The sequence below is a fragment of the Pelodiscus sinensis genome, unplaced genomic scaffold, assembly GCF_049634645.1.
Source record: "Pelodiscus sinensis isolate JC-2024 unplaced genomic scaffold, ASM4963464v1 ctg62, whole genome shotgun sequence".
Classification (NCBI taxonomy): domain Eukaryota; kingdom Metazoa; phylum Chordata; order Testudines; family Trionychidae; genus Pelodiscus; species Pelodiscus sinensis.
In genome coordinates, this window is record NW_027465946.1 from 373,223 (window position 1) to 388,529 (window position 15,307).

Consider the following 15,307-nt stretch of genomic DNA (forward strand, 5'->3'; position numbering starts at 1 on the left):
AAACTGCTCTCATGTCCCCGCTCAGTCTTCTCTTTTCCAGGCTAAACAAACCCAGTTCCTTCAGTCTTCCCTCACAGCTCGTGTTCTCTAGGTCTTCGATCATTTCTCTTGCTCTTCTCTGGACCCTCTCCAGTTTGTCCCCGTGCCCAGAGCTGGATCCCGTGGCCCAGCGGAGGCCTGGTCAGCGCGGAGCCTTGCAGAGTGAGGGCGTTGCAGCCGTGTCCTGCTGCGGCGTTGCATGGCCGAGGGGATGCGCCGTGGCAGTGGCCAGCGCAGCCCACGGTGGCTGGATGACATCACGCCTCTTTGGGAGGACCTCAGAGCACCAGGCCATGGGCTCTGGTGACATCATTGGGGTGCCATGGCAACACCACGTGCTGCCCCCCGCCCTTTCCCCGGGCTGACCGCACTCTCCTCGGGAGGCGGTGACGTCCCCTTTAAGATAAGACCCTCCCTTTTCCTCCTCTCATCCACCAGCCAATCAGGACACGCAAACCCGCGCGCCAATCCCCTCCTCGCGCCAGCCCTCCCCCAGAGGGCAGCGTCCGGCAAGCGGCGTGGGCTCTGGCCAATCAGGAGTGGAGAGGAGAGGAGGGGCGGGTTCACCTCTGCCCTCTCAAGGGGCGGTGCCAGTTGCCAGGGGAACGCGCCCTCCGGGGACGGAGGGGGTTGTGCCCGGATGTGGCCGGGTCCTAATATGGTGGCGGCGGCTGTGGCGGCGGAGTGAGCGCGAGCCCGCCCCGCCCGGGCAGGTGAGCGCGGGGGAGGGGCGTTCGGGTTTGGGGGTGAAAGGGGAGGGGCGTAGTTGGGGGATGTGGGAGGGGGAGCGTGGGGGGGATGTGGGGGTCCGGGGGGGCTGGTGGAGGGAGAGCTGAGTAGTTGAAGGCATGGGGCTGTGTGGAGGAGGTGTGGAGGGGGTGCTTGTTGGGATGGGTGAGGGGGTGTAGTTGGGGGATGTGGGGAGGGGGAGCGTGGGGGGGATGTGGGGGTCTGGGGGGGTGGGCTGATGGAGGGAGAGCTGAGTAGTTGAAGGCATGGGGCTGTGTGGGAGGAGGCGTGGAGGGGGTGCTGGTTGGGATGGGTGGGGGGATGTGGGGAGAGGGGCGTGGGGCTATGTGGGTTGGTATGGGTCGGGGGGAGGGCTTGGGAGATGAATGGTGTGGGGGCACAGGGAGAGAGTGGAGAGGAGGTGTGTGGGGTGGGGGGGATTGAGGGCTGTGGAGGGGGGAGCTGAGGAGTTGGAGGCACGTGGAGCCCTTGAAGGCATGGGGCTCAGAGGTGGGAGCTGTGTGTCTGAGTCGTGCAAATCTGGATGGTGTTCACACAGCAGGAGATGCCCATTTTTGTATCCAAGTAGGGCTCTGTGTGGGGGAGTTGGGTGCATGTGATGGGAGGGGAAAGCTGGGGCAGAGGAGACTCTGGAGGTGAGAAGAGGTAAGTGAGGGGGTTACTGAAGAGCTAAATGAGGTGACTGGGTATTGGAAAGGACTGTATGTGTGAGTGGCTGGTGAACGTTGAGGTACTTGGGGCAGGAATCATAAAAGGTTGTAGGGGTGGAAATCTAGAGAACAGGGTGCAGGTCAGTGGCGGAGAGGCCCCTGGGTGCTCTGATGGTGGGTGAGCTAGCAAGGCTCAGGGGAGACTGGAGGGTGTTGGTAGATTGGATTGGGGGGGAGGAATATCAGGACTCTGGTATGTAATAAGCTGCTGCGAGGGGTGTGCAGGAATGTTCCAAACGATACACATCATACCAAATATCTACGCCAATCATATAGCATCTATAGTCGCCACTGCTGCTTGTGTGGCAGGGAACTGCAGAGAAACCCCTTGTGCTTGTGCAGGACCCTGAGGCTCTCAAAATGCCTAGAGTTGGGTAAGAATTCCCTTCTCTGCCGAGATGCAGTGACTGGTCTGTGTGCTGAGTTTGCTGTTGCTCTGATCCGCAGACAACATGTAGTGAGTACAGTACTTTAAAGTACCCTCTGCAGCTTTGCATATTCCACACCATCGCTAGATTTCCCCATGCAGTCAAATCTCACCTAGCTGAATGAGTAGAGGGAGATGTGGAAAAGAATACATGGGGGATTATGCTGTTGAGAGGTGTTACTCAAAATTTCCATCTACAGTACCAGAGACAAAGTAACCAAGGTCCCAACAAAATGAGTGCTATTTGCCCTGAAAGGTTAGGCTGGCGTTTTCCCTGGTGGGGAAAATTCAAACAGGGAGAATAGGTAAAATGGGACTGTTACTGCTACAGGGCTACAGAAACATTCTAATATGAAAGCTTCCAAGCCCCCAGATGGCTTGCTGGAGTGTTTTTGTACAAATCGGCCCTTTTCCTCTATGTTTGGTAACTGTGGTATGTGTGACAGTCTCTGGGAACAGCTGTCTCTGTTAGGCGATTCTAAGCTTCAATTAACCTGAGTGGAGATGCTACTAATTACTTCACTTTTAATTTACACTTGAGAGCAAGATTTGGCCTGCAAACACTGGGAAGTATTTTTATTTAGGAAATAAATATATAAACATTAGTGCCCTAGACAGGGTAACCAAGAGAAAGAGCTTAACTTTTCCTGTGTCGACCCACTTATCAGCAGGTGTGCTCTTGGCTACTTTGGCCATCACCATTGCTTTTTATGACTAATTTGTCAGAGTGAACAGTCTCCTGGTTTGTAACTCGGTCCATGCTGATAACTAATGCACATCTCTGGCTGGCAGGTGCTACTGCAGACTGAGGGTGCTTTGGCGTAGCAATTACAACCACACGATGGTGGGATGGAGATGGAATCCAGCTGTTCATGCTAATGCCACATAGTTCTTGCAGTTAGAACAAGCAGATCATAAGAACACGTTAATTGAATTGTTAATTGGTTGCTTGACTAATAGCATCCTTTCTTTCTAAATATTTCTATTTTGAATACTAATTCTGAGCACTTTCATTGCCTTTCTCCTGCTCAAGGAGCTCTGTAAATCCCAACTCCTTTGGAAGGGAGTGGTTTATGTAAATTGATGGTTGTGTTGAATCATGGAGAGCTTAAGGCTTATATTTTTCCACAGGGACCTTTGGTTTTGGGTGTCCAATGAGAGATGCTTTGGGCTGGATTTCCAGAGATGGTGGGTTCTATGGGATCTGTGAATATTCAGTGTCTGAAACTAGGTACTCAAAATTCAGCTTGCCACCAACATTGTACAGCAGGACACTAGAAAGCCTTATCTCCCGACTCTGTCCTCTGGCCACTATCTTATGTTATCTCTCACATACATCCAGTGCCAGGGAAAGGTGCTGCGTTGACAGCCATGGATGCAGAGCTCCCCCTCTTTATCTTGGGACAATACAGACAGCAGCAGGGTAAGCTTTCTCTTCTGCCCGCATGCCACAGCCCTGATCTGATGGCTAAAACCCTGGAGATCTGCAGCTGTCTGTATCCATGTTGGCAAAGACAGTTGTTTTGTTTACAATTTTTGTGGACTGGGTGCAGATCCAAATTCTTGAATCCAGACAGGGCACTGGCACGGATGTGGATACATATACAAGGTGGGGTGCAGATTCCAGGTAGGATACAAGTTAATTTCCGTGAGTGCAGTTGCAATTTTTTGAATCCTCACAGGGCTCTGTTGATGCCATTTCTCCCACTGGGAATGGGAAATGTTCCCTGGAACGGTCAGCCTTTGGCAGAGGGGTGGCAGCCTCTGCTGAGATTGAGGAATGTGAAAGGTTAAGTGGTGGGAGCTAGAGCAGCTCCTCGCCTGCCGTGGACAGGGGCTGCTCATCTTTAACCAGTTAACCCATATGTGGGATTTTGCATCCCTACCGAAATTGCCAGCCATGCAGGTAGCTGGTCCCAGCTCTAGTGGCAGATCTTATCAGATGGGACCCACTTGTTGATTTAAATTTATTACCAGCGGACAGTGGCTGTACTGGGGTTAAGCTGATTACTAAGTAAAGTCTAGGCTGGCACTTTACTGTGCTGTAACTTTCTGGCTCAGAGGTGTGACAACACACCCCTGCCAGCTCCCTGAATGCAGCAAGTTACAGCACTGTAAAGCGCCAGTGTGAGCCATGCTACTGTGCTGGGAGCTACTCACTCCCCTTGCGGGAGTTGTTTCTATAGAGAGCTGGGAGAGCATTGCCATGGTTGCACTTAAAACTCTTAAGTATAAACGAAGCCTTATAGAGAAGCAGATGCTCTTGATCCTATTTATCAGTTTCTGATGCCCAGATCCACAAAGGAGACTTCCATTGGAAGTTAACCTATGGCATTCTGGGCCTGCATTACGTTTCAGCAGGGAAGGGCCATAGCAAAGCTTGAAAAACTGGGATTACTGCAATTTCAAGGGGGCAAAAAGGTGGAGCTTAGCAAAAATCAGCAAGATGCTCTCCAGGGTTTGCAAGTTGACATAGGCAGCATCAGTCAACCACAGGGCATTTGAAAATATTTGTTGTTTGTTGAAAATAACTAGCTGTAAAGGGCGACTTACGGAAGAGACAAATGACCTCAGTAGCTTTGAAAAACACTTTTAATACAAAAGCCTCAAAGACTCAGAAGTCACTTGTTGCCAGTAAAAACATTAACTAATCCTGGCGCCCCCTTTTTAAGGAAAGCACTTTCCTTTCTGATAAAGAAAGAAACCTGTTAGCTGAGTATATTGATTGTCCTTTGCATCTTGCAAATTCGATTGGGGAAAGTTTTCTTGAAACCATGAATAACTTGAATGGATAAATAGAAACGTGCATGGAAGCATGCAAAAAGCCCCATAAGACTTAGATTTTTTGATGGCTGGGTATGTGGCTGGAATAATATCCATTTTTAAGTAACATGACACACCATAGAACTGTCCCAAGGTTTGGATGTATCTGTTTCTGGAATAGCCATGAGAGGACATCTTAGCATGCAGTTTCAGTCAGTAGCTCCCTACAGGGTAGAAATAAATCCTCTTCAGGGAAGTGTCATTCAAAAAGCCTTGTTGTGAGGTGGAGTTGTAGCTGTGTTGGTCCCAGGATATTAGACCAACTTCTGTTGGGGAACGAGACACAAACTTGTGAACCACACCGATCAACAGAAATTTACATCTAGTGTAAATAGACACAGGGTGAGGGAAGGTGTATATAACACAAGCAAGTGAACAATGGTAGGAGAGGAGAAGATGCTGTTTTCTCATGGCCTGCATTCACAGGGGCAGAAAGGAGCCCTGAGACATGCTTGTGACGATTCCCCCGCCCATGGTTTATGAAATGGACTCATGGACACGAATATACATAAGTCAAAGGTGGTTTGAGTGAATTATTTCATGTAACCCATCGATCTTCATGATCTGCTTGTTCTGTTTTTCTTACTCTGTTGTGTGTATCATTTGTGTGTGTAAAATTAGACACATGTAGTGGGGAATACTTGTGAGTTTCAAATGTGTGAATGGGAGACATGGAGGGTGTTACCTGCAACTTCTAAATGAGCCACTGTTAAAAAATCTTTTGTCCTTAAGTGCGAGCAGCCGTTGGTAAGGAGTGGCCTCAACTCCTTAACAAAAGGAATAGGAAAGTAGAGGCCTGGGTCTTTTGGCTGGGCTGCACCTGAAGGAAGAGGCCAGGGACCCCAGGATGTGGAAGAAAGCCCTGGTTTGGAGGGGTAGCTGGAAAAAGGGTTTTAGGGTGAGTTTAAGTTTGTACTGAGGTTTCAATGTAGAATTATCAAGTGGTTTTGTTTCTTTTCATTTGTAACCTACTTTGCTCTGCCTACTTTCACTTAAATCCTACTGCTGCAACTTAATAAAAGCATTTTTATTTTCTATCAAACCCAGTGTAAGCGATTGTTACCTGGTGGGGCAACCAGTGTGCACATTCCCCCTTTCATTGTTAAAGGGGGCTTACCTAATTCTTTGGGGTTTGATCCCATCTGGGGAGTGCTCTCTCAGGAGGCTGGGCCCTAAACTGCACTCTCCTTGGACCTGAAGTGGTTCTCAGTGGGGGCAGGGACCTCAGCTCAGGGCCTTGGCTGGGGGAGACCAGATGAGCTGGCCCAGCAGGACCGGGCGGTGAGGAGCCCCAGAGAGCAGGAAGGCGAGTGGCAGTGGCCATGTCAGCACCCCAGGAAGCCCCCCTGAGGAGTCGTCTGTGACCGCACCCCATCACAATACTATTTTAACAGGAGAAGGAATTGTAGGGTAGAACCAACTAAACAAGTGACTTACGGCAATGTATGTATTGAAAGGAATGGTGGCTTTTAAGCCATAGCAAGGTCACGAGGGTTTGAATGCTTGGGTTCTAGTCCAAGTTCTTTCTGGGAGCGTGGTCTAGTAGTTGGAGCAAGTGAGTCTGAATTGGAACGACTGGGTTCTCTTTTTGGTTCTGCTAATGAATGAGTTTGACTGCGGGTATGCATTAGAAAAAACGTTCCCTCTTCCCCTTTCTACAAAATAGGGATAGTTCTTAGACCCTACTATGGTGCTGTAAGTTATCACTTTTGATGTACTTCGTGGCTTTTATCTGACGCATTTTTTTTCATTTGGAAAAAAAGTTCTGCAACCCAGTTGCTGTTGGGTTTGTAACTGTTCAATTGATCCATTTTAAAAAAATGGAGTTTGACAGAATTTGATTGGTTGTCTCTGCCTAATCGATCAGCGATGATTAGCAGCTCTGAAGGAGTTCTGCAGTATCTAGGTACAGTTAAGGAATGCTAGGAGAAGTCCTGGGGCCTGTGGTACACAGGTCAGACTAGATAATCCCTTCTGCTCTGTAATTGATGGATCAAGCAAGGGGGTTGTATACCTAGCCATGTGCTTCCTTGCATTTGTTTGTGGTCTCTTCTTGAATGTTAGTTTCATGCTTGTTTTAAGTTTGCCCTCATATCACCACTCCCTCCCCTGATTTAAAAAGTAAAGTTGGTTTCATTTGTTGAAAGCAGGATTATGATGGTAACTGACACTCAAATACATGATCATTAACCAGCAATGGACAAGCTAGGCTAGTGAGTGGGCCGCAGGAATGGCCCTCTTTCATCTCAGTAGGCTGTAGGATTGTTGTAATCAAGATGGTCTCCCTGGGTAGAGTAGCTTTGCTCACTGCACTTTGTACCTAGAATTTGAAAAGATGTGCCGATTGAACCCAAGCAGCGCTTTGAATGCAGAGGGAGCCCACCGCTTACAGTCAGCATTGAGTGCAATCGGCACGCACCTCACTTCACCACCCTTGTACTTTTGTAATACCGCTAGGAGGGAAAAACTACATGGATAGAAACCAGTGCAATCCGGCAACCCTGCGCATGGGCAACAGTAAACAAAATGTCTCCTTGGCCCCACACAGAACCCTGACAGGTTGCTCACTGCTGTCATAAACTAGGGATGTTAAAATGTGTGTAATTAACTATGGAACCACTGAAAATGTCAGCAGTTACATGTGGGACAGCATGTGCGCATGGGGAGCCGGCTTTTAAGCCTGTTCTCTGCACGTACCAGGAGCCTTCGTGTATCCATGATCCTTAACTGATGAGCCCGGGCTCAGCAGTTAACCTTGCACATGGTTACACTTTCACATCCCTATGAGAAACCATGGCCTAAATTTGTGCTGCTGCTCGCTTTTATGTTTGGCAGGAAACCAACCACTGGAGGCAGGTCCCAGGGAAGATAGCAGTGAGATTTATGATCAGTGTCCACCACTTGCATTACACTTTACTTCCATTGAGTGGAAATGCATGCTCTTCTTTCTCCCCTTCCCCCGCCATGTTTGTTCCAGCACCCAGATGTTTGTCAGATACTAGTACTTTGTTTGCGTGTGTTTGGATGAAGATTGTTTTTGCTAACGCTTATCAATTCCACCAGAAGGAAACTCTTAAAAATAAATAAAAAATCACTAGGCTTTCACTCCACAGGTGGTCCCGTTTCATTCCTTAGAACTGCTTTGTGGAACTGCTGATTTCCATGGCTGGCTGACCTCATGATTTTGCAGTTTGTTTGTTTGCAGGTGTGTCTCTGATGACTAGATGGTGCAACGTTTTCTTTTATGCTTGCCTGTTGAAGAGTGTTCTTGCTTTCTTCTTGTTCAAGGTCTTTAGCCGCTTGTCTCATCTCTTATTTCCTGCCAGGATACATGCAAACTTAAAGCGTAGATTTTTTGAGGTCACAGTGGTCCCTTCTGTGATCTATGCTATGCAGGAGATCACACTGGAAAATAATCAGAACATCGCTGTGTGATTCTGGTGTCTAATACTCTAATTTGACTACAAGCTGTTGTATCTGTCTTTCTCAATATTGACATAAAGACTCTCAAGTGATGAGAATGTACTGCATCCTGTGGTAATCTGCTCTGGTGGCTAGTCTCCACTAATGTTAATTTAAAAAAAAATCCAGTTTGAATTCTGCTGATTTCAGTTTCTAGCTGTTGGCTGCTCTTGCGCCTTTGCTGGATTAAAAAGCCCAGTATCTGATATCTTCTCCCCACATAGGTTCTTGTAGACTAGGGGCAAGTTACTGCTAAAGCTCTCCCTGACTTTCCTTTCCCTGCCATTCCAGTTGTTTTTCAGTGGTAACTCATGAGGGGAATTGCTGCTTTCCCAGTTAGTCACGTGAGGGTGAAGGAGCCCTCCCAGCACTCAACACTGTGCTTATCACATTGGTTTGTTTTTAATAGTATAACAAGACTCCTAGGCACCCATACGTTTATTTAGGAATAGCACACTTATCTGGTGTTGATCAGGCTCTTGGGGCAGAGGCCTGGAGGTGTGGAGGGTGCAGGAGTCAGGGTTGCGGGAGTGAGGAGGGGTTCTGAGCAGAGGACTTTGTGTGTAGCAGGTGCTTCCCCCCTCCCCACACCCCCCCAAGATTCCTATCAGGGCTATTAGCTCTTCCCCTTCCTGTCAGGGAGTGAGAGCAAAGTGCACAGCTTGTCTGTCCTCTGCATCCAGAGTGAGCAATGAACTGTGCACTTACCCTTCATCAGGGAGCATGGGGAAACGGGGACATTGCTGGCTGTAGGAATCTGGGGAGTGGGAGCTTCAGCAACCCCCCCCCATGCCCTCTCTGACGGGCACTTGGGTGGGGGAAGCTCGGGGTTGGGGCAGTCCCAGATGGATGGGGGGGAGGTGCCCCCCCATGAGCCCTTTTCACTCAATTTGCCTGGTGATTCTGTCTCTTCCGTATGGTTTTATGAGAAGCCATTCTGTTCTTGGAACATCCCATTTTCCTGGCACAACCAAACCCTGACCTTGCTCTTAAGTTATGATCAGAGAGAGCTGAATACTACATTTGGTGGTCTTCGCACTTAGCATTTAGGAGGACTTCTTGAACAGGCAGACTCACTCCCTTATATATATATAATGTGTGTGTATATGTGAAGGTAATAATCAGAGAGGGATTAGCCCCATCTCACCTCACTGCTGAAACCATAGAGTGCTTTATGACCAAATAGACCTTGTTCTGGTGCCCTGAACAGCTGAGGGCCAAGACCTGAGAGAGGTAGGTGAGAGGAATTAGCTGGCATGGACTTGTGCACAAGTCGACTTATAAAGGAGAGGTGGCTCTCAGAGGCGTATGGTCATCAGAGTAGAGCAGTGGTCTCCAACCTTTTTCCGCCCAAGATCACTTTTTAAATGACAGACCAAGCCAAGATCTACCGCCCCACCCTTTCTATTCTCCTCCTCTCCGTCACTTGCTATCCCCAATCCTTATACTGCTACTTTTTCTTTTTTCTTTCAATTCTTCTGTAGGAAGAGGTTTTTCCAACACTTGGCCTGTCTAGACTGGACCAAATGTCAGAAGAACCCCTTCTTTTGGAAGCCACCTTATTCTTCATGGAAAGAGGAATATGGGGGTGGCTGAAAGAGCATGTTTGCTCTTCCACTAAAAAAAGCGGAAGAACAAACGCATCCCTGGATGCAGGAGAGTGTTTCTGGGATATTTCCAGAATCCTGAAAAACTCCTGCAGTCTAGCTGTACCCTTGCTGGGTTGAGACAGGATGTGTAGGCTCTGGGGTGGGAATGAGGGATTTGGGTGTGGGAAGGGGTGAGAGGTGCAAGCTCTGGGAGGAAATCTGGATGCAGGAGGAGGTGTAGAAGGGGATGCTGGCTTGGGGAGGGGGCTCCAGGCTGGGCAGTGTTGGGGTACTAAGCAAGCCATAGGCTTATGGATGTGAGGGTGCAGGAGTTTGGGTTGGGGTATGTGAAGGGCTCAGGGCAGGGGGTTCCAGTGTATGATAGGCTCAGATCTAGGACCTGGGAGAAGGGGGAGTGCAGGAGTGGTTGTGGCCAGATGGGGGTTTGTTGGCCAGGCTTCATTTTTAAATAAAATACTATGTCAAACACAAAGTTTCTGCATTGTCTTTATTTATGAGAAGGGCAGGGAACCTGTCTTGAGTCAGGGGTCACTGACCCACAGAAAAATCAGTTGATCAGGGGACATGGTACTGGGGAAGGGTGCTAGTGGGTGCTGGGGCAGGGAACAGGGTGTCGAGAGGGCAGGGGACAGGTTTCTGCAGAAGGTGGGCAGGGAAACAGTTCTGTGGCTGGGGACAGGGGAGAGGGAGCAGGAGGCAGGGGACAAGGTTCGGAGGGCAGGGGAGAGGGAACAGGGTTTGGGGGCAGGGTGCCAGTGGGGGCAGGGAGTCCCCCACACTAGCCTCAGAGGGAAGCCTCTGTTGCGTGCTCCCTTTGGGGCTGACCCCACGGAGGAAGGAAGCTCCATCGTGTGCCTCTGCCGGATCTGACTCCCTCCACCCGCCAGAGCAGGGAAGCCTGCGCACGCAACCTCTCGGGGCCGACCACCTCCCGCTCCATTGCGCGCCCCCTCTGGGCCTGACTCCCCCCCTCCCCCGCACTCTGGGGACTTACCCGGTAAGTTCCCGGAACCCCAAGGAGCTGGGGCAAGGAAGCATATAGCTCATTTCCCCAGAAGTTACGCACAGCTGTAGGACTTCTGTCCACCCCACGAGAAGCTGCTACTACCTCCATTGTTGCTCGAGGTAGGTAGTGGGACTTCTTGGGAGTGGGGGGAAATGGGTGGGGGGGGCAGAACGCCTCAGGATTGACCAGTCGATCGCGATTGACTGGTTGGTGACCATGGGACTAAAGGCTTCTGCTGGCCTCGGAATGTATGAATCTGCTGCAGGCTGAGTCTCTGGTGCGCACACAGATGGTGTGCAATAATTGATCCCCTACATTGGGTGTTACTCTGGGCTCCTAATGAAAACTAACTTAAGCCCTGAAGCAGGAGGCTGGATAGCCCTTACATTCATTGGCATTAACGGTGAGTGCAGAATGCACGTGTATATGCCTAATATGCTTCCCTGTGAATTCCAAGGGAAGGGTTGTTTTCTTGTTTCTTTTTTCCCCACCTCTTCAGATGAATAATTTGGGAGTAGGTGGGTGGCACAGCAGGGTGGAGTTGGACAAGGAAGTTTATTTTTACATTGCAATCAGGAACTGTTTTCTGAAGAGCCTTCTGTTGTCTATTGTCAGCTCTTGAAGAACGCTCTCTTCTCCCAATTTCCACTACTTTGTTTGAGAGAAGTGTTAGTTATGTGTACCACATGGATTTATGCCTGGATGTGTCCAGAACAGTCGTATTTTTCTGCACCCTCAGATGCATCTTCCTACTTAAAGAGAATCTGGCAGCCTCAATCACCCTCCTTCAGGATTTAGCTTTTGGGTTGGCTTCTTTCTTTCTTTTTTCTACCCACCCGATCATTGCTCCAGTTTGGCTCAAAGCGCTGACGTTGCTGTGCTGTTTCATGCTCCATCTTAGTATCTTTCCTCTTTATTAGAAGCCATAATTCTTTATGTGGTTGCTGGGGAGTTGAGGAACTTCCTGGCTGTGCTGCATAATTACAAGATTTCTTCTAGGTTTGTTGTGTTGCCAATCTCTGGTCAGCCTGCCTAGAAAGGAAGAAGTTAAACTCGATCCCGTTGAATGAAGATCTAGGAGTGTAAGGGCTCTCCTGGATCATGTAGTATCCTGTTCATAAGCTTCTCAGGGATGCTATTTCTGTACTTCAGTTTTATCTGTGCATGTAATTTGGGCACATGACTTTGGCTCCGATCTTGAAAGCAGCTTTGAATCTTTAACTTCCACTGAGGTCAGGGAGTGGCAGCTACTCCACACCCCTGAGGCCCAGGATTCACTGAGCAGGGCGAGAGGGTAACATTCTAGAGCCCTGTCTACATCTCTGCTTTCTCCATCGCCATTACCGATGCACCGGTGGCTGAATGAAGAATTCTAGCTTTCCCTGGTGTGAACAAGGTCTTAGCTACACGCTCCAATTCTACAGCGAGACGAGCGAGGGGTTGCTGGGTTAGTTCATGTCAGCTGTGCACGCGTTGGCTCAGTGAGAGTGAGAGCAGCTGCACTATTGCACAGTCTGCCCCTACTGTGTCAGCTCTTGCTTCTGCAGTGCTGGCGCTTGGACCCAGGTCCCCAGCTCTAGTTTAAAACAGGACTCAGGTCGAGCCAGAGACGTCTGTGCATGGATGAGGGTTGGCTTAGGGTTACGTGTTGTAGTGAAGACAAGTCTTGTGGGCCCGTGGAAAGCTGAAGGAGTGAGCGAGCTAGGGCTGGGCTCTGCAGTTCTGGGGACTGCAGTTCTGATGCAAGCTGCATAATTGATGCTCATTAGGGAGTCTTGCCAACCCTCACTCGAGCCCTCAAAACCAGAGATGCCTCTGAGCTCTGGGAGGCTGTGCTACTGAAACCGAATCTCCCAGGAACAGCTTCTCTTCCTGTTTTTGTTTGGTGGGTGTGCTAGAAGCTTCATCTCCACTGTGCCCGGCAAGGTGTGTTCAGACTGCCTTGGCTCTCGAAGCCTGTTGGATCAGTTACACCAGGGCAGAGCTATGCCTAAGGGGTCGTGGGGCCTGGGGCACGTCCCTCGGCCCAGAACAACCCCCTGCTGCTTCACCCCTGCGGTGTGCTCCCCCTCCTCCCGCCAGAGAGATGTGACCGGGTCTGGCACAGTGTGGCAGCCGGCGTTGTGTCCCCACAAGCAGAGCACCCTGGTCTGCTGAGCTCCGCTCCCCCTAGCCTGCATTGCTTTGCTTTTCAGTGCTCTGGTGTGTGCTTGGGGCCAGGTCCCCCGCAATATTCCCTCACTCTTTTCTATCCATGTGCAGATTTTTTTCATCCATGTGAGGAATAAATTGTTGATGTGCACCAAGGCATGTGAGACTGCACTGCCAGTAGAAACAAAACCTTGCTGTGGGCACTCTGCTAATCAGCTGGGCAGCACTGGAATCTCTCCTGAGCAGCCGCATAAGCGAGCAGTTCGAGGGACCGTCCCATCCATAGGGTGGTAGGGATGACCACCATGGGGGCTCCCCCAAAGCACAGGGCCTAGGGCAGCCGCCCCAAACCGTCCTATTGATGGGACTGCTCTGCATCAAGGACATAAGCTTATGGGCTTCTGCAGGGGTTGTAATGAAAACGGTGAGTCCTGTTTCTTAATGAGCTGCTTTTCCAAAGGCCTTTATGGCTCAATGAAACATCCTGAGAATGCTGTGGTGCTTCTGGGAGATCTTTGTGCGGCTGCATCTTTTTTATTTAATAAAAGCTGATTTCTCTTGAGCCTGGGAAAGCACTGGAGGGGGAGTTGCAAACAGTATTCTGAATTGAGCTGTGGCAGGCATGGAGCGTTTCAAAGCCAGCTTTATATGGCCCAGGTGCAGGCTGCAGTGCAAAGCCATTTTCTCTGCCAGAGCAGTGTTTCTCTAGGGAGTTGTTATTGCCAAGAGTTAGGCAATTGTTAAAATGGAAGCTGTGCGGTTAGCTCTGCTCTCTTTCCCCAGGCTTAATGGAAATCATCCATTCAGAAGGGTCAGGTGCTTTTGGAAACAGAAATAGCAGTCTGGCCCGAATGATGCCAGGTAAGGCAGGATCATCTGTTCATGCAGGTCAGAGTGCCCCATCCATGCTTCATGGGGTTGGGGTGAATCTCTTTGGTAAATTTTTACACTTCCCCCCCCTTCCCCCCCAAAGTGATACAGATTTCCTCTTCAGTGGCTGCTACGTTCTTTCTGCAGCTTTGAGCCAAATCCTTCAGAACTCTCTCAAGACTAATTCAGCATTTGAGTGAGTTTTGAGGTCTGTTTTCAGGTGGCTGTCACGGGTGGACACTGTAGAAATGCCGCCTGCTGCCGTTCAAGTCTCTCCTGAACGCAGTAGTGGGGATTTGACTCTGTCATGCTTCAGTGGCAGCCTCACCCTGTTGACTTTGCCAGTGCAGCTTGCTTGGTAGCTTTTTTTGTAGGAATCTCTGGGTTCTCACGTAGCTTTCACATGCTGGCAAGGTGTGTTCTGACTCCTCTTGTTAATGGCAGAGGTCAGGGAGTCGTATCTAATCCCTAGTACTACTAAAAGGATTATTTTTGGGGGCACAGTGGTGTAAGGAGAAAATTGTGGTCCCCTTGCTAGACTGGGAAACTGGGCAGAAACACAAGTTCATTGGTTTGGCTTGTCCCCTCTGCTTTCTGCTCCTCTGACTTTGATTTACACTGCAAGTCACTTCACTCTTCTGTGCTCTGGCTTCCCCCTTTTTGTAAAGTCTGTAATTCTTGGCCCATCAGGGACGTGGCATCGCTACTTAATGCATGCAATGCACAAAGGAAACTTGTAGCTAAAGTGCTGTGGAAGGGCAGTGTAGTAATTACAATCAGTTAAACTTAGAAAAAGCAAAACTAGAGGGAACTATCATGCCAACAAAATCCAGTCCTACAATGGCTGCTCTGCCCTTTGCTCACCCTGCTAAACTCTCCCTTGGAAGGCAGTTCTAACTGCGACGTGGGCTGCAGTCAGTAGGAATGGTGCCAGGGATTCAAGTCAGTCGTAAACGCTGAATGTCCCACCTCTTTGTTTCAGTCTGATTCAGACTGACCGATATTGCTTAAAATGCTGCGTTGGTGCATCTGCAGCGCTTTAATGAAGCCGCTCTCCTGTTGGCTGAGTAACCGCCCTGTGAGACGGTGGATTAACTGTCAGCGGGAGAAGCTGTCCTGTGGCTGTAGCACTGTCAGCATAGGGGAAAGGCAAGGTAGGTTGGTATCGCTGTTGCTCAGAGGCATGAATTTTCCACGGACCAGTGTGATGTAGCTATAGGATATAGGTCTGGTACATTGGCCTGTGCGGGGTAAGTACCGTGCACAGGGGTCACTTGTTGCCGATTGTTCAGTCTCTGTGTTCTGCTTTTGGTAATTAATGGTTAGCAGACTTCCCAGAAGCATGGGCAGCGAGTTCCATGGGCCCTTAGTGCCTGGGCACCAGGAATATGCTTGGCCCAAGCTCCACCAAAGTTCAGGGCCAGGTCTCTTCCCTAGCCCTGCCTGCCTCTGCCATGTG

General features: G+C 49.6%; 1 protein-coding gene across 1 annotated transcript in view; it reads left to right on the forward strand.

Moving 5' to 3' along the window:
- Window positions 1-611: 611 nt before the first annotated feature.
- The window catches only part of PAK4 (p21 (RAC1) activated kinase 4), a 93,199-nt gene continuing 78,503 nt past the window's right edge, over window positions 612-15,307 (forward strand). The window contains exon 1 of the mRNA XM_075917211.1: window positions 612-752. The gene's annotated coding sequence lies outside the window, so the exon portion shown is untranslated. The remainder of the gene's footprint in view (window positions 753-15,307) is intronic.